Here is an 18,999-nt window from a genome sequence, read left to right as displayed (position 1 = left end):
CTACGATGAGATTTTCTCATCCGTAGCGATGCTTAAGTCCGTCAGAATCATGTTAGCATTAGCTGCATTTATGAAATCTGGCAGATGGATGTCAAAACAAGTTTCCTTACCAGTTTTCGTAAGGAAAGGTTGTATGTGATACAATCAGAAAGGTTTTGTCGATCCTAAGGATGCTAAAAGGTATGCTAGCTCCAGCGATCCTTCCATGGACTAGAGCAAGCATCTCGGAGTCAGAATATACGCTTTGATGGAGTGATCAAAGTTTTTGGGTTTATACAAAGTTTGTTAGAAACTTGTATTTACAATAAAGTGAGTGGGAGCGCTACAACATTTCTGATAAGTATATGTGAATGACATATTGTTGATCCGAAATGATGTAGAATTTCTGGAAAGCATAAAGGGTTGTTTGAAAGGAGTTTTTCAAAGGAAGACCTGGATAAAGCTGCTTACATATTGGGCATCAAGATCTATAGAGATAGATCAAGACGCCTGATGATACTTTCAAAGAACGCACACCTTGACATGATTTTGAAAGAGTTCAAAATAGATCAGCAAAGAAGGAGTTCTTGGCTGTGTTACAAGGTGTGAGTATTGAGTAAGACTCAAGACCTGACCACAGTAGAAGAGAGAGAAAGGACGAAGGTCGTCCCCTATGCTTTAGACGTAGGCTCTATAGTATGCTATGCTATGTACCGCACATGAAGTGTGCCTTGCCATGAGTTGGTCAAGGGGTACAATTGTGATCCGGGAATGGATCACATGACAGCGGTCGAACTTATCCTTAGTATCTAGTGGACTAAGGAATTTTCTCGATTATGGAGGTGAAAAGGAGTTCGTCGTAAAGGGTTATGTCGATGCGAACTTTGACACTAATCCGGATGACTCTGAGTAGTAACCGGATTCGTATAGTAGAGCAATTATTTGAAATGGCTCCAAATAGCGCGTGGTAGCATCCACAAGATGACATAGATATTCGTAAAGCACACACGGATCTGAAAGGTTCAGACCCGTTGACTAATAACCTCTCTCACAAGCATAACATGATCAAACCAGAACTCATTGAGTGTTAATCACATAGTGATGTGAACTAGATTGTTGACTCTAGTAAACTCTTTGGATGTTGGTCACATGGTGATGTGACCTATGAGTGTTAATCACATGGTGATGTGGACTAGATTATTGACTCTAGTGCAAGTGGGAGACTGTTGGAAATATGCCCTAGAGGCAATAATAAATAGGTTATTATTATATTTCCTTGTTCATGATAATCGTTTATTATCCATGCTAGAATTGTATTGATAGGAAACTCAGATACATGTGTGGATACATAGACAACACCAAGTCCCTGGTAAGCCTCTAGTTGACTAGCTCGTTGATCAATAGATGGTTACAGTTTCCTGACCATGGACATTGGATGTCGTTGATAACGGGATCACATCATTAGGAGAATGATGTGATGGACAAGACCCAATCCTAAGCCTAGCACAAGATCGTGTAGTTCGTTTGCTAAGTGCTTTTCTAATGTCAAGTATCATTTCCTTAGACCATGAGATTGTGCAACTCCCGGATACCGTAGGAATGCTTTGGGTGTACCAAACGTCACAACGTAACTGGGTGGCTATAAAGGTGCACTACAGGTATCTCCAAAAGTGTCTGTTGGGTTGGCACGAATCGAGACTGGGATTTGTCACTCCGTGTAAACGGAGAGGTATCTCTGGGCCCACTCGGTAGGACATCATCATAATGTGCACAATGTGACCAAGGAGTTGATCACGGGATGATGTGTTGCGGAACGAGTAAAGAGACTTGCCGGTAACGAGATTGAACAAGGTATCGGGATACCGACGATCGAATCTCGGGCAAGTAACATACCGATAGACAAAGGGAATTGTATACGGGATTGATTGAATCCTCGACATCGTGGTTCATCCGATGAGATCATCGAGGAGCATGTGGGAGCCAACATGGGTATCCAGATCCCGCTGTTGGTTATTGACCGGAGAGTCATCTCGGTCATGTCTGCATGTCTCCCGAACCCGTAGGGTCTACACACTTAAGGTTCGGTGACGCTAGGGTTATAGAGATATTAGTATGCAGTAACCCGAAAGTTGTTCGGAGTCCCGGATGAGATCCCGGACGTCACGAGGAGTTCCGGAATGGTCCGGAGGTAAAGATTTATATATGGGAAGTCTTATTTTGGTCGCCGGAAAAGTTTCGCACTTTATCGGTATTGTACCGGGAGTGCCGAAAGGGGTCCGGGGGTCCACCAGCCCCGGGGGGCCACATGGGCTGTAGGGGGTGCGCCTTCGCCTATATGGGCCAAGGGCACCAGCCCCAAGAGGCCCATGCGCCAAGAGATAAGGAAAAGGGAGAGTCCTAAAGGGGGAAGGCACCTCCGAGGTGCCTTGGGGGGGAAGGACTCCTCCCTGGCCGCACCCTTCCTTGGAGGAAGGGCCAAGGCTACGCCCCCCTCTCCCTTGGCCCTATATATAGTGGGGGGAGGGAGGGCAGCAATACCTAAGCCCTGGCGCCTCCCTCTCCCTCCCGTGACACATCTCCCTCCTCCCGCAGCGCTTGGCGAAGCCCTGTTGGAATCCCGCTACTTCCACCACCACGCCGTCGTGCTGCTGGATCTCCATCAACCTCTCCTCCCCCTTGTTGGATCAAGAAGGAGGAGACGTCGCTGCTCCGTACGTGTGTTGAACGCGGAGGTGCCGTCCGTTCGGCGCTAGGATCATCGGTGATTTGGATCACGACGAGTACGACTCCATCAACCCCGTTCTCTTGAACGCTTCCGCTCGCGATATACAAGGGTATGTAGATGCACTCTCCTTCCCTCTCGTTGCTAGTAAACTCCATAGATTGATCTTGGTGATGCGTAGAAAATTTTGAATTTCTGCTACGTTCCCCAACAAATGGGTGATTATAAAGGTGCTCTACAGGTGTCTCCAAAGGTACTTGTTGGGTTGGCGTATTTCGAGATTAGGATTTGTCACTCCGATTGTCGGAGAGGTATCTCTGGGCCCACTCGGTAATGCACATCACTATAAGCCTTGCAAGCATTGTGACTAATAAGTTAGTTGCGGGATGATGTGTTACGGAACGAGTAAAGAGACTTCCCGGTAACGAGATTGAACTAGGTATCGAGATACCGACGATCGAATGTCGGGCAAGTAACATACTGATGACAAAGGGAACAACGTATGTTGTTATGCGGTCTGACCGATAAAGATCTTCGTAGAATATGTGGGAGCCAATATGGGCATCCAGGTCCCGCTATTGGTTATTGACCGGAGACGTGTCTCGGTCATGTCTACATAATTCTCGAACCCGTAGGGTCCGCACACTTAAAGTTACGATGACAGTTTTATTATGAGTTTATGTATGTTGATGTACCGAAGGAGTTCGGAGTCCTGGATGAGATCGGGGACATGACGAGGAGTCTCGAAATGGTCGAGACGTAAAGATCGATATATTGGACGACTATATTCGGACTTCGGAAAGGTTCCGAGTGATTCGGGTATTTTTCGGAGTACCGGAGAGTTACAGGAATACGTATTGGGCCTTATTGGGCCATACGGGAAAGAAGAAAAAGGGCCTCAAGGGTGGCCGCACCCCTCCCCTTGGTCTGGTCCGAATTGGACTAGGGAAGGGGGGCGCCCCCTTCCTTCCTTCTCTTTTTCCCTTCCTCTTTTCCTATTCCATATGGGAGGTGGAATCCTACTAGGACTAGGGAGTCCTAGTAGGACTCCACACTTGGTGCGCCCCCTCCTAGGGCTGGCCTCCTCCTCCCTTGCTCCTTTATATACGGGGGCAGGGGGGCACCCCAGAGACACAACAATTGATCCTTGAGATCTTTTAGCCGTGTGCGGTGCCCCCCTCCACCAAATTACACCTCGATAATATCATTGCGGAGCTTAGGCGAAGCCCTGCGATGGTAGAACATCATCATCGTCACCATGCCGTCGTGCTGACGAAACTCTCCCTCAACACTCGGCTGGATCAGAGTTCGAGGGACGTCATCGAGCTGAACGTGTGTAGAACTCGGAGGTGTCGTGCGTTCGGTACTTGATCGGTCGGATCGTGAAGACGTACGACTACATCAACCGCGTTGTGATAACGCTTCCGCTGTCGGTCTACGAGGGTACGTGGACAACACTCTCCCCTCTTGTTGCTATGCATCACCATGATCTTGCGTGTGCGTAGGAATTTTTTTGAAATTACTACGTTCCCCAACAGTGGCATCCGAGCCTGGTTTTATGCGTTGATGCTATGCACGAGTAGAACACAAGTGAGTTGTGGGCGATATAAGTCATACTGCTTACCAGCATGTCATACTTTGGTTCAGCGGTATTGTGAGATGAAGCGGCCCGGACCGACATTACGCGTACGCTTACGCGAGACTGGTTTCACCGTTCGGAGCACTCGTTGCTTAAAGGTGACTGGCGGGTGTCTGTCTCTCTCACTTTAGTTGAACCGAGTGTGGCTACGCCCGGTCCTTGCTAAGGTTAAAACAGCACCAACTTGACAGACTATCGTTGTGGTTTTGATGCGTAGGTAAGAACGGTTCTTGCTAAGCCCGTAGCAGCCACGTAAAACTTGCAACAACAAAGTAGAGGACGTCTAACTTGTTTTTGCAGGGCATGTTGTGATGTGATATGGTCAAGACATGATGTGATATAATGTGTTGTATGAGATGATCATGTTTTGTAACCGAGTTATCGGCAACTGGCAGGAGCCATATGGTTGTCGCTTTATTGTATGAGATGCAATCGCCATGTAATAGTTTTACTTTATCACTAAGCGGTAGCGATAGTCGTAAAAGCAATAAGTTGGCGAGACGACAACGATGCTACGATGGAGATCAAGGTGTCGCGCCGGTGACGATGGTGATCATGACGGTGCTTCGGAGATGGAGATCACAAGCACGGTGCTTCGGAGATGGAGATCACAAGCACAAGATGATGATGGCCATATCATATCACTTATATTGATTGCATGTGATGTTAATCCTTTATGCATCTTATCTTGCTTTGATTGACGGTAGCATTATAAGATGATCTCTCACTAAAATTTCAAGATAAAAGTGTTCTCCCTGAGTATGCACCGTTGCAAAAGTTCTTCGTGCTGAGACACCACGTGTTAATCGGGTGTGATAGGCTCTACATTCAAATACAACGGGTGCAAAACAGTTGCACACGCGGAATACTCAGGTTAAACTTGACGAGCCTAGCATATACAGATATGGCCTCGGAACACAGAGACCGAAAGGTCGAGCGTGAATCATATAGTAGATATGATCAACATAGTGATGTTCACCATTGAAACTACTCCATCTCACGTGTTAATCGGACATGGTTTAGTTGCTTTGGATCACGTAATCACTTAGATGATTAGAGAGATGTCTATCTAAGTGGGAGTTCTTAAGTAATATGATTAATTGAACTTAAATTTATCATGAACTTAGTCCTGATAGTATTTTGCAAATTATGTTGTAGATCAATAGCTCGCGTTGTTGCTTCCCTGTGTTTATTTTTTGTTCCTAGAGAAAAATTATGTTGAAAGATGTTAGTAGCAAAGATGCGGATTGGATCCGTGATCTGAGGATTATCCTCATTGCTGCACAGAAAAATTATGTCCTTGATGCACCGCTAGGTGACAGACCTATTGCAGGAGCAGATGCAGACGTTATGAACGTTTGGCTAGCTCAATATGATGACTACTTGATAGTTTAGTGCATCATGCTTAACGGCTTAGAATCGGAACTTCAAAGACGTTTTGAACGCCATGGACCATATGAGATGTTCCAGGAGTTGAAGTTAATATTTCAAGCAAATACCCGAGTTGAGAGATATGAAATCTCCAACAAGTTCTATAGCAAAAAGATGGAGGAGAATCGCTCAACTAGTGAGCATGTGCTCAGATTGTCTGGGTACTACAATCGCTTGAATCAAGTGGGAGTTTATCTTCCAGATAAAATAGTGATTGACAGAATTCTCTAGTCAACATCACCAAGTTAGTAGAACTTCGTGATGAACTATGTTATGCAAGGGATGACGAAAGTAATTCCCGAGCTCTTCGTGATGCTGAAATCGACGAAGGTAGAAATCAAGAAAAACATCAAGTGTTGATGGTTGACGAGACCACTTCAAGTGTTGATGGTTGACGAGACCGCTAGTTTCAAGAAAAGGGCAAAGGAAAAAAGGGGAACTTCAAAAAGAACGGCAAGCAAGTTGCTGCTCAAGTGAAGAAGCCTAAGTCTGGTCCTAAGCCTGAGACTAAGTGCTTCTACTGCAAAGGGACTGGTCACTGGAAGCGGAACTACCCCAACTATTTGGTGGATAAGAAGGATGGCAAAGTGAACAAAGGTATATTTGATATACAGATTATTGATGTGTACTTTACTAGTGTTTATAGCAATCCCTCGGTAATTGATACTGGTTCAGTTGCTAAGAGTAGTAACTCGAAACGGGAGTTGCAGAATAAACAGAGACTAGTAAAAGTGAACAAAGGTATATTTGATATACAGATTATTGATGTGTACTTTACTAGTGTTTATAGCAACCCCTTGGTAATTGATACTGGTTCAGTTGCTAAAGAGTAGTAACTCGAAAACGGGAGTTGCAAAATAAACAGAGACTAGTAAAAGGCGAGGTGACGATGTGTGTTGGAAGTAGTTCCAAGATTGATATGATCATCATCGCACACTCCCTGTACTTTCGGGATTAGTGTTGAAACTAAATAAGTGTTATTTGGTGTTTGCGTTGAGCATGAATATGATCTGATCATGTTTATTGCAATACGGTTATTCATTTAAGTTAGAGAACAATTGTTGTTCCGTTTACATGAATAAAACCTTTATGGTCATACACACCAACGGAAATGGTTTGTTGGATCTCGATCGTAGTGATACACATATTCATAATATTGAAGCCAAAAGATGCAAAGTTAATAATGATAGTGCAACTTATTTGTGGTACTGCCGTTTAGGTCATATTGGTGTAAAGCGCATGAAGAAACTCCATACTGATGGGATTTTGGAATCACTTGATTATGAATCACTTGATGCTTGCGAACCGTGCCTCATGGGCAAGATGACTAAAACGCCGTTCTCCGGAACTATGGAGAGAGCAACAGATTTGTTGGAAATCATACGTACAGATGTATGTGGTCCGATGAATATTGAGGCTCGTAGCAGGTATCATTATTTTCTGACCTTCACAGATGATTTGAGCAGATATGGGTATATCTACTTGATGAAACACAAAGTCTGAAACATTTGAAAAGTTCAAAGAATTTCAGAGTGAAGTGGAGAATCATCGTAACAAGAAAATAAAAGTTTCTACGATATGATCGCAGAGGTAAAATATTTGAGTTACGAGTTTGGCCTTCAGTTAAAACAATGTGAAATAGTTTCACTACTCACGCCATCTGGAACACCACAATGTAATGGTGTGTCCGAACGTCATAACCGTACTTTATTGGATATAGTGCAATCTATGATGTCTCTTACCAATTTACCACTATCGTTTTGGGTTATGCATTAGAGACAGCTACATTCACGTTAAATAGGGCACCATCAAAATCCGTTGAGACGACGCCTTATGAACTGTGGTTTGGCAAGAAACCAAAGTTGTCGTTTCTTAAAATTTTGGGGTTGCGATGCTTATGTGAAAAAATTTCATCCTGATAAGCTCAAACCCAAATCGGAGAAATGTGTCTTCATAGGATACCCAAAGGAGACAGTTGGGTACACCTTCTATCACAGATCCGAAGGCAAGACATTCGTTGCTAAGTATGGATCCTTTCTAGAGAAGGAGTTTCTCTCGAAAGATGTGAGTGGGAGGAAAGTAGAAATTGATGAGGTAACTGTACCTGCTCCCTTATTGGATCACAGAAATCTGTTCCTGTGACTTCTACACCAATTAGTGAGGAAGTTAATGATGATGATCATGTAACTTCAGATCAAGTTACTACCAAACCTCGTAGGTAAACCAGAGTAAGATCCGCACCAGAGTGGTACGGTAATCCTGTTCTGGAGGTTATGTTACTAGACCATGACGAACCTACGAACTATGAAGAAGCGATGGTGAGCCCAGATTCCGCAAAATGGCTTGAGGCCATGAAATCTGAGATGAGATCCATGTATGAGAACAAAGTGTGGACTTTGGTTGACTTGCCCGATGATCGGCAAGCAATTGAGAATAAATGGATTGTCAAGAGGAAGACGGACGCTGATAGTAGTATCACTATCTACAAAGCTAGAATTGTCGGAAAAAGGTTTTCGACAAGTTCAAGATGTTGACTACGATGAGAGTTTCTCACTCGTATCTATGCTTAAGTCTGTCCGAATCATGTTAGCAATTGCCGCATTTTATGAAATCTGGCAAAGGGATAAACAAAACTGCATTCCTTGATGGATTTATTAAAGAAGAGTTGTATATGATACAACCAGAAGGTTTTGTCAATCCTAAAGGTGCTAACAAAATATGCAAGCTCCAGCGATCCATCAATGGACTGGTGCAAGCATCTCGGAGTTGGAATATACGCTTTGATAAGTTGATCAAAGCATATAGTTGTATACAGACTTGCGGTGAAGTCTGTATTTACAAGAAAGTGAGTGGGAGCACTACATCATTTCTGATAAGTATATGTGAATGACATATTGTTGATCGGAAATAATGTAGAATTATTCTACAAAGCATAAAGGAGTGTTTGAAAGGAGTTTTTCAAAGATAGACCTCGGTGAAGCTGCTTACATATTGAGCATCAAGATCTATAGAGATAGATGAAGACGCTTGATAAGTTTTTCAATGAGTACATACCTTAACAAGATTTTGAAGTAGTTCAAAATAGAATAGTCAAAGAAAAGAGTTCTTGCCTGTGTTACAAGGTGTGAAATTGAGTAAAGACTCAAAGCCCGACCACAGCAAAAGATAGAAAGAGAATGAAAGTCATTCCCTATGCCTTGGCCATAGGTTCTATAAAGTATGCCATGCTGTGTACCAGATCTATTGTATACCCTACATTGATTTTGGCAAGGGAGTACAATAGTGATCTAGGAGTAGATCACTGGACAGCGGTCAAAATTATCCTTACTGGAATAAGGATATGTTTCTCGATTATGGAAGTGACAAAAGGCTCGTCGTAAAAGGTTACGTTGATGCAAGTTTTGACACTAATCTAGATGACTCTAAGTCTCGGTCTAGATACATATTGAATGTGGGAGCAATTAGCTAGAGTAGCTCCATGCAGAGCATTGTAGACATAGAAATTTGCAAAATACTTACGGATCTGAATGTGACAGACCCGTTGACTAAAATTATCTCACAAGCAAAACATGATCACACCTTAGTACTCTTTGGGTGTTAATCACATAGCGATGTGAACTAGATTACTGACTCTAGTAAACCCTTTGGGTGATGGTCACATGACGATGTGAACCATGGGTGTTAATCACATGGTGATGTGAACTATTCATGTTAAATCACATGGCGATGTGAACTAGATTATTGACTCTAGTGCAAGTGGGAGACTGAAGGAAATATGCCCTAGAGGCAATAATAAAGTTATTATTTATTTCCTTATATCATGATAAATGTTTATTATTCATGCTAAAATTGTATTAACCGGAAACATAATACATGTGTGAATACAGAGACAAACAGAGTGTCACTAGTATGCCTCTACTTGACTAGCTCGTTAATCAAAGATGGTTATGTTTCCTAGCCATAGACATAAGTTGTCATTTGATTAACGAGATCACCTCATTAGGAGAATGACGTGATTGACTTGACCCATTCCGTTAGCTTAGCACCCGATCGTTTAGTATGTTGCTATTGCTTTCTTCATGACTTATACATGTTCCTCTGACTATGAGATTATGCAACTCCCGTTTACCGGAGGAACACTTTGTGTGCTACCAAACGTCACAACATAAATGGGTGATTATAAAGGTGCTCTACAGGTGTCTCCAAAGGTACTTGTTGGGTTGGCGTATTTCGAGATTAGGATTTGTCACTCCGATTGTCGGAGAGGTATCTCTGGGCCCACTCGGTAATGCACATCACTATAAGCCTTGCAAGCATTGTGACTAATAAGTTAGTTGCGGGATGATGTGTTACGGAACGAGTAAAGAGACTTGCCGGTAACGAGATTGAACTAGGTATCGAGATACCGACGATCGAATCTCGGGCAAGTAACATACTGATGACAAAGGGAACAACGTATGTTGTTATGCGGTCTGACCGATAAAGATCTTCGTAGAATATGTGGGAGCCAATATGGGCATCCAGGTCCCGCTATTGGTTATTGACCGGAGACGTGTCTCGGTCATGTCTACATAGTTCTCGAACCCGTAGGGTCCGCACGCTTAAAGTTACGATGACAGTTTTATTATGAGTTTATGTATGTTGATGTACCGAAGGAGTTCGGAGTCCCGGATGAGATCGGGGACATGACGAGGAGTCTCGAAATGGTCGAGACGTAAAGATCGATATATTGGACGACTATATTCGGACTTCGGAAAGGTTCCGAGTGATTCGGGTATTTTTTGGAGTACCGGAGAGTTACGGGAATACGTATTGGGCCTTATTGGGCCATACGGGAAAGAAGAAAAAGGGCCTCAAGGGTGGCCGCACCCCTCCCCTTGGTCTGGTCCGAATTGGACTAGGGAAGGGGGGCGCCCCCTTCCTTCCTTCTCTTTTTCCCTTCCTCTTTTCCTATTCCCTATGGGAGGTGGAATCCTACTAGGACTAGGGAGTCCTAGTAGGACTCCACACTTGGTGCGCCCCCTCCTAGGGCCGGCCTCCTCCTCCCTTGCTCCTTTATATACGGGGGCAGGGGGGCACCCCAGAGACACAACAATTGATCCTTGAGATCTTTTAGCCATGTGCGGTGCCCCCCTCCACCAAATTACACCTCGATAATATCATTGCGGAGCTTAGGCGAAGCCCTGCGTCGGTAGAACATCATCATCGTCACCATGCCGTCGTGCTGACGAAACTCTCCCTCAACACTCGGCTGGATCGGAGTTCGAGGGACGTCATCGAGCTGAACGTGTGTAGAACTCGGAGGTGCCGTGCGTTCGGTACTTGATCGGTCGGATCGTGAAGACATACGACTACATCAACCGCGTTGTGATAACGCTTCCGCTGTCGGTCTACGAGGGTACGTGGACAACACTCTCCCCTCTTGTTGCTATGTATCACCATGATCTTGCGTGTGCGTAGGAATTTTTTTGAAATTACTACGTTCCCCAACAGCGGGGTACAGGTAGACCCACAGTACGGAATGACAACAGTGGATCTGAACAATCTTGGATACACTGACGAACCGTTCGTCCTAGGACATGTCTACCAGACCGAGGAAAAGAAAAGATAAGGAAGCGAATACATCATACGATGAGCCAAAGCGGCACATAGTTCTTTCAGGAAAAAGGGACATTGTGGGAGTGGAGGGCAAGACAGACATGTCTGAAGATTATGAAAAGTTTCATGAAATTCCTCCCTTCAAAGTCAAGGCTGACCCAAGCATCCTGATAAACGATGAAAATTATCCATGGTTACGGCGCAATAAGCAAATGACACAAGCGAAGAAAAAGTGAAGACTTTCTCCCGCAACTATTATGATGATACCATGCCAACTTTGTAATAGACGAGTATGACATCATTGTCCGTTTTGTACAAGAAGTGCATCTAGTTTTTGCCGTAACCCTCTCAACTTTCTTGCACATGCTATGTGGATGAAATGATGATACCATGCCAACTTTCAACCTTTTCAGAGTTCATTTGAAATGCTTTTCAATTTTAGGGTCTTATAGCTCAAAATAATTAGTAAATGCATGAAAAATAACAGGCCAAAAATTAAAAATTATGCCACCTACTGGGCCACCACGCCACTGTGCAAGGCCATTGGTCCCGGTTGGTGGCACGAACCGGGACCAATTTCACCCTTTGGTCCCTGTTGGTGCCACGAACCGGTACTAATGAGGCTGTGGCCCCATGAGCACCTTTAGTACCTGTTCGTGGCACGAACCGGTACTAGAGTTTCTTACTAGCTAAGCAGTTTTTTAGTCCCACCTTGCTAGCTGAGAGGCACTAGGAGCGGTTTATAAGCTCTGAGTGCAGAGACGATGAAGAAGAGGCGCAATGCTCACGTTGCTTAGCTTCGAGCCTTGAGGAATAAGGTAGACTGCATCGAGCTATGTGCAGTGCAGTCTACACTATTCCGAAAGGCTTGAAGCAAATCAACGCGTATTACGCCTCTTTTTTATTTTTAATAACTTATTACAACTCCGGACTTCTTGTGTTCCGACAAAATAAAATAAACTTTAATAAAATTTATGAAACTAAAATTAACAAAGTATTTTCTGTTCAAAACATTATAAGAAACCTGTATTATTATTGAAACTAAAATCATATAAAATTGATGCAACTAAAATTATCGAAGTATTTTCTGTTCAAAATCATTAAAAGCAAAAAGAATTTTCATAAAGAACTTTTTTTGATAGAAACTTTAATAGAAAAAAGAATTATCATAAAGTAAAATAAATAAGTAATTAGAAACAAAATAAAATAAAATAAATAAGTTTTTTGTTGTAAGTAGAAACAAAACAAAATAAATAAAGCAAAAAAGAAAACAAAAAAACTAAATACAGCAAAAAAAATTCATAAAGAACTTTTTTTGATAGAAACTTTAATAGCAAAAAGAATTATCATAAAGTAAAATAATTAATTAATTAGAAACAAAATAAAATAAAATAAATAAGTTTTTTGTTGTAAGTAGAAACAAAACAAAATAAATAAAGCAAAAAAGAAAACAAAAAAACTAAATACAGCAAAAAAAATTGTTGGGGCGCTGCCCGCTTAGCCTTCCAACCCTCAGGTTTGGAAATACAGACCCAGAAGGGCTAGGAGGCTAAACGGGCAGCGCGCCAAAGTTAGGCCCAGAAGCCTGCTATAGAGAGGAGTTCGAAATAGCAGCCGCAGCGGGGCTTATAAACCACTCCGAGCCCCTCTCAACTAGCGAGGTGGGACTAAACTTTTGGCCGCGATGCGGACAACAAAAAAAATTGTTGGGGCGCTGCCCGCTGGGCCCTCCAACCCTCGGGTTTGCAAATACAGGCCCAGAAGGGCTAGAGGGCTCAACGGGGAGCGCGCCAAAGTTAGGCCCAGAAGCCTGTTATAGAGAGGAGTTCGAGACAGCAGCCGCAGCGGGGCTTATAAACCACTCAGAGCCCCACTCAACTAGCGAGGTGGGACTAAACTTTTGGCCGCGACGCGGGCAGCAAGAGGCCTTTGGTCCCGGTTGGTGCCACCAACCGGAACTAAAGGGGTGCATTGGTACCGGTTCGTGGCACCAACCGGGACCAATGCCCCCCCTTTAGTCCCGGTTGGTGCCACCAACCGGGACCAAAGGCCGCCGCTTCCCGCCCTTTGCGCTGCTGAAAAGGGACCTTTGGTCCCGGTTGGTGGCACCAACCGGGACTAAAGGGTGGCATTGGTCCCGGTTGGTGCCACCAACTGGGACCAAAGGTGTGCCTATATAATGCAACACTTGGGAAATTTTCAGATCCCTCGCCAGTTGCCCCCGACGCCGCCAGGCTGCCCGTGCTCGCCGTCGCCGCCCGCTCCTCGTCGCCGTCGTCCCGCGCCCTTGCCTCGACGGGTCGCCGCCCGGTGCTCGTCGCCGTCGCCCTGCCCCCACGCGCCGCCCCGCCTCGTGCTCCCCTGCTCGCGCGCGCCGCCTCGGCGCCCCGAGCCCCCTGCCCGTCCCGCGCGTGCTCGCCGGCGCCCTCGCCGCCCCCGCCCCGTCCCGCCCCCGCGCGCCGGCGCCCTCGCCGCCCCCGCCGTCGCGATCGTCCTAGCCGCCCCCGCTGTGAGAGCCGCCACCCCGGCTCTGTTTTTTTATTAGTTAATTGTTTTTTGATCATATATATAATGTATATGTGTATGTATGTGGCTATATGTTTTTGTTCATATGTGGCTATATGTTTTTTTATTTTTATTAGTTTAATTTTTTTGTTCATATGTGATGTATATGTGTATGTGGCTATAATGTATATGTGAACAAAAAAAAATTGTATGCATGTAGATGTTCAAAATGTATGAATATATATGTCAAAAATGTTTTTTTGTTCATAGAAAGTTTTTTGTTCATATATAGAAAGTTTTTATATATGACAATGGATATATATTCGATATATATGAGAAATGATAATCCACATGGAAAATTTTTATATATGCAAAAGTTACAATTTTAGAAAAGTTTTATATATCTAGCTAGGAAGGGAAGAAGAAGAAAAAGAAGGATAGGAAAGAAGAAAATAAGAAGAGGAAAGAAAGAAGAAGAGGAGAGGAAGAATAGGAGAAATAAATAAGAAGAGGAAAAAAGAAGAAAAAGAAGAGGAGAAGAAGAAAGGAATAGTAGAGGAGAAGAAGAATTTCTATTTTTTCTTCTTCTCCTCTATTCCTTTCTTCTTCTCCTCTATTCCTTTCTTCTTCTCCTCTTTTTTTCTTCTTCTTTTTCTTCAATCCTCTCCTCTATTCCTTTCTTCTTCTCCTCTTTTTATTTCTTCTTCGTTTTCTTATGTTTTATCGGGTCTGTCGTCGTCGATATATACCCCTCCCGATAACTTCAACACGAGGGGGGATAACTTCAACACGAGGGGGGTCGATATACCCCCTCCCCGATAACATTATTTTCCCGTGTATATATGTCGTCGTTGTCGATATAACCCCCTCCTGATAACTTCAACACGTGGGGGGGGGGGTCGATATACCCCCTCCCCGATAACATTATTTTCCCGTGTATGTATGTCATCGTTGTCGATATTACCCCCTCCCGATAACTTCAAAACGAGGGGGGGTCGATATACCCCCTCCTCGATAACATTATTTTCCCGTGTATGTATGTCGTCGTTGTCGATATAACCCCCTCCCGATAACTTCAACACGTGGGGGGGGGGTCGATATACCCCCTCCCCGATAACATTATTTTCCCATGTATGTATGTCATCGTTGTCGATATATATAACTCCCTCCCAGATAACTTCGACATGATGGACGGTCGATATGTATACCCCCTCTCGACCGTGATAACTTATACCACGGGAGCACCACCCGGCTCTCTCGCTCGACCAAAACTCTCGAGGACACCCAAACCCTAGAAAAAAATGATGTCGGTCTCCTACCCCCTCCTGCCGCGCCCCTACCCTTGAAGCGTTGCCTAGGCCACCCCAAACCCGGAATAAGCTAGGTCTACGTTTGCACTAATATATCCACCTGCTGTCATGTTTGTGTAATAATTGCCATGTTGTAATATTTGCAGAAACAATGGAGCACGGACGAGATGAGCAAGCATAAGAGGTGTTGGGGGACATAATCTTAGCCGGAGGTGATATCTTGTCGTATCTTAACGACAATGATGGTCTGGAAGAATAGGGTGAAGAAGCAGGCTACGGTGATCGAAGAGTGGAGGAGGAAAGACATGATTATGATGGCTCCGGTGACCCAATGCTGGTGCAAGAAGGAGCCCGTGGTGACGGCTCCGGTGACCGAACAGAGTCCGGCCAAGTAAATATATTAGTTAAGCCTGTGCTGACTAGCTAATTGATGCATTCATTGTTTTGGTATGTACACATATTAATTAACACTCGTCTTTCTTCTTTTTTCTAGCCCTCCGGATCGAGCACAACTGCGGTAAAGAGACGAGGCCCGAAGAGAAAGTTGCGCTCGGATGAAAGGTTTGAGATCACAGCAATCGCGCGCGACGGCCAACCGATTGAACCCCTCCGGACAAAGGATGCTTTTGCTGCTCAGTGTGGGGTTCTAGTTAGGGACAAGATCCCGGTCAGCATCCACCAATGGTATAAGCCTAAGAAGGAAGACCCTGAGGTGTCTTATGTCAATGATATGCAGAAAGATGATCTTTGGACTGAGCTGAAGGCAAATTTCACCCTACCGCCAGAGGAGGATCCGGAGAAGCCAGTTATAGAGCAATTAATCAAGTCTCATGCTCTTAAGAAGATGGCAGACCTATTCAGGAGGTGGAAGAATGAGCTGAAAACGTTTGTCGACAAAGAAGAGACACCAGAATTCATCGGCCGGTATGAGAAGATCAGAGATAACTGGCCCGCATTTGTGGCCCACAAGACATTGGAAAAGAGTAAGAAGATGTCAGCGACAAACAAGAAGAATGCTGCGAAGAAGAAGCTTCACCATCGCACGGGGTCAAGTGGCTACCTCAAAGCCCGGCCTAAGTGGGCCAAGTCTGAGAGGGATCTGCTTGATAAAGGGATCGAACCAGAGACAATGAACTGGCCAGACCGTTGCCGGACTTGGTTCTTCGGGGCTGGAGGAACCTTGGACCCTGTATCAGGGAGGTGTCGTTGGACGGACGAGCAACTTGCAATACCCGTCAAGAAGCTTAAGCACTATATCGATGCAGCGCAGCAAGGGACGTTCGTTCCAGACAGAGAGAACGACGAGCTCACAATGGCCCTCGGGAATCCTGAGCACCCTGGACGGACACGAGGCACGCCAGGCTCCGTTCCGTGGAAGGCTGGTTTTCCGGACGCGGGCGGTTACAAAACCCAGGAGAGGAGGAAAAAAGTGGAGCAGATCCAAATTCAGAAGCTGCACGAAAGGGTTCAAGCGCTAGAGGAACGAGACGGCAATCGAGATGCCGAAACTGCCCCCGAAGTTACACCGCCATCTCAGCGGAGAAGCAGCGTGGCTTCCACCGAGCTGCCTCAGCTGGAGCATGTGGCTCCTGCTAGCTACCCCGTGGATGCTATCACGGAGTCTCAACATTGCCACCTTATGGCGGAATGGCAGAACTTGAAAGTCAAGGCGGCTGTTGGCTCTGTTTTACCTACTGAACCCGGCGCAACCTACCACTGCCGGCCGATTCCAGAAGGATATGCTAGGGTGATGGTGGATGAAATAACGGAGGGATTTGAGGACCTCCAGCTTGACCACCCTACCGGTGAAGGGGAGACTCGGCTGGGTTTAGCTCTGAAGACTCCATGCCTATGGCGGAAGGAGCTCATCAAGCTTCCGAACTGGACGGCTCCGGCGAGTAAGGGCACTCCGCCTCCTCCTCCGCCTCCTCCTCCGGCGAGTGATCAGGGCACTCAGCCTCCTTCTCCGGCGCGTGGCGGCACTCCGCCTCCTTCTCCGCCAGCGCCGGCGCGCCAGAGCAGCCAGCCTCCTCCTTCTCCGCCTCGTCAGCAAGGGCGGAAGAGACCCGCCGCCGCTGCGGCTGCTCCGGCGCGTCGTAGTCCTTCTCCTCCGCCTCGTAAGCAAGGAAAGAAGGCAGCCGCAGCCGCTCCGTCTGCTCTACCGGCGTCTAGCGGTACAGCTGCCAGAGGCGGGAGGCAATACAGATTCGGTCCTTCTCTGAAGACTCCAGAGAAGTTACCATATGAGAGGACCGAGGAGGAGAACGCGAAGATCGTGCGAGCCGAAGTGAAGAACTTCTTTGAAGGGGTGAAAGCAAAGAAACATCCACCTCCGGAGGAGAAGGTAGATCCGGTGAAAGCAAAGCGCACTCTGGCTGCCCTGACAAAACCACCAAAGTCTCCGCCGAGAGGCAACTATGAGCGCGTTCTTGCAAAGACATATGCCGAAGTGGAGCGGTCGGGAAGTACTGTCAGTGATAAAAGGATGAAAGAACGACGAGCTGGGAAAAAAAATTGCCCAGCTCGGCGAACAAGCGAACCAATCGTGCCCCCCGCTCAAGGTGTCAAAAGATATCGTCGCTAATGATCCGAGTATGGTGCCCGATTATAGCAATCTTGGAGATTACCTGCCCGACGATGTACATTATGAAATCATGGAGGTGGACGAACACAAATACCATTACGGGAAGCCTCTCGTCAAAGATGTCAGATCTCTAAGCACGATGATGCGAAGACTACATGATTGGTACATGAAAACCTGCAGAGAGTCTGATGGGATGAGTACTTTGACGCTGAGAGTTAAACCGGAGCATGACCTCGTTGGAATTGAACTGCTGAATGTTCCATTTGAGGATTTCTTCCAGTTTTACAATCAAAAGGCCCTCGATAAAACAATGATCACTTGCTACTGTCTGTAAGTAGTACTACTTCTATCATTAAGTCTCTCTATATAGGTCAGCTCTTTCATTGCATGTATTTATACTTATCCTCACTATATTATGCAGATTGAAGATCGCCGAATTGAAGAAGAGACAAATCGGTGATATTGGGTTCATTAACACAAATCTCATAGATGCATATACGGTTGAAAAACATCCCAAAGAAGCCGAGGCCAACTTGCTACAATCGTTGGTATTAAATCAAAACAAAGATATAATACTCTTTCCTTACAACTTCAAGTGAGTGTTACTGTCTTGTGCATATTCGGTTTTCCTTATTAGTCCAGGTTATGGTAATGTAATTGATGACTTATGCATGCATGCGCAGCTTCCACTATATTCTCCTAGAGATTAAGCTTGAGCCGGGAGTAGTAACCGTCTTAGACTCGAGACGAAAAGATCCCCAGGACTATGCGAACATGACTCAAATGCTCGAGAAGTAAGTTAAATCGATCATTATCCACCATATCAGCAACTTTGTTCATTTCCTGATATCAAGTAATTGTTTTCTTTGTCTGGCAGGGTTTGGAGAAAATTCACCTCAAAAGCTCCGGGACTGCCGAAGAAGCTGCAATTTAATCACCCGAAAGTAAGTACTATAGTAGCATGTTCCGCGCATCTCCTAGTGATTCAAGCGCTAGTTTCATCAATACCATTTAGCATGCTTGCTTATCAGTTTGATTGACCTCTATTTCTTGTAAAGTGGTTGTGGCAGGAACCCGGGAATAATTACTGTGGATACTACGTTTGCGAGTCCATCCGCTACCATACCTGTGAGCGGGGCTACACTGAAGAACAATATGAAGTGCGTAAGCAATAATATTCACAATTTTATTTTATTACCATCATTTGTGTTGAGTTTCATTTATTCATATA

Source organism: Aegilops tauschii, chromosome 1 (assembly GCF_002575655.3).
Source record: "Aegilops tauschii subsp. strangulata cultivar AL8/78 chromosome 1, Aet v6.0, whole genome shotgun sequence".
Lineage (NCBI taxonomy): Eukaryota > Viridiplantae > Streptophyta > Magnoliopsida > Poales > Poaceae > Aegilops > Aegilops tauschii.
Note: the sequence above shows the minus strand (reverse complement) of the source record.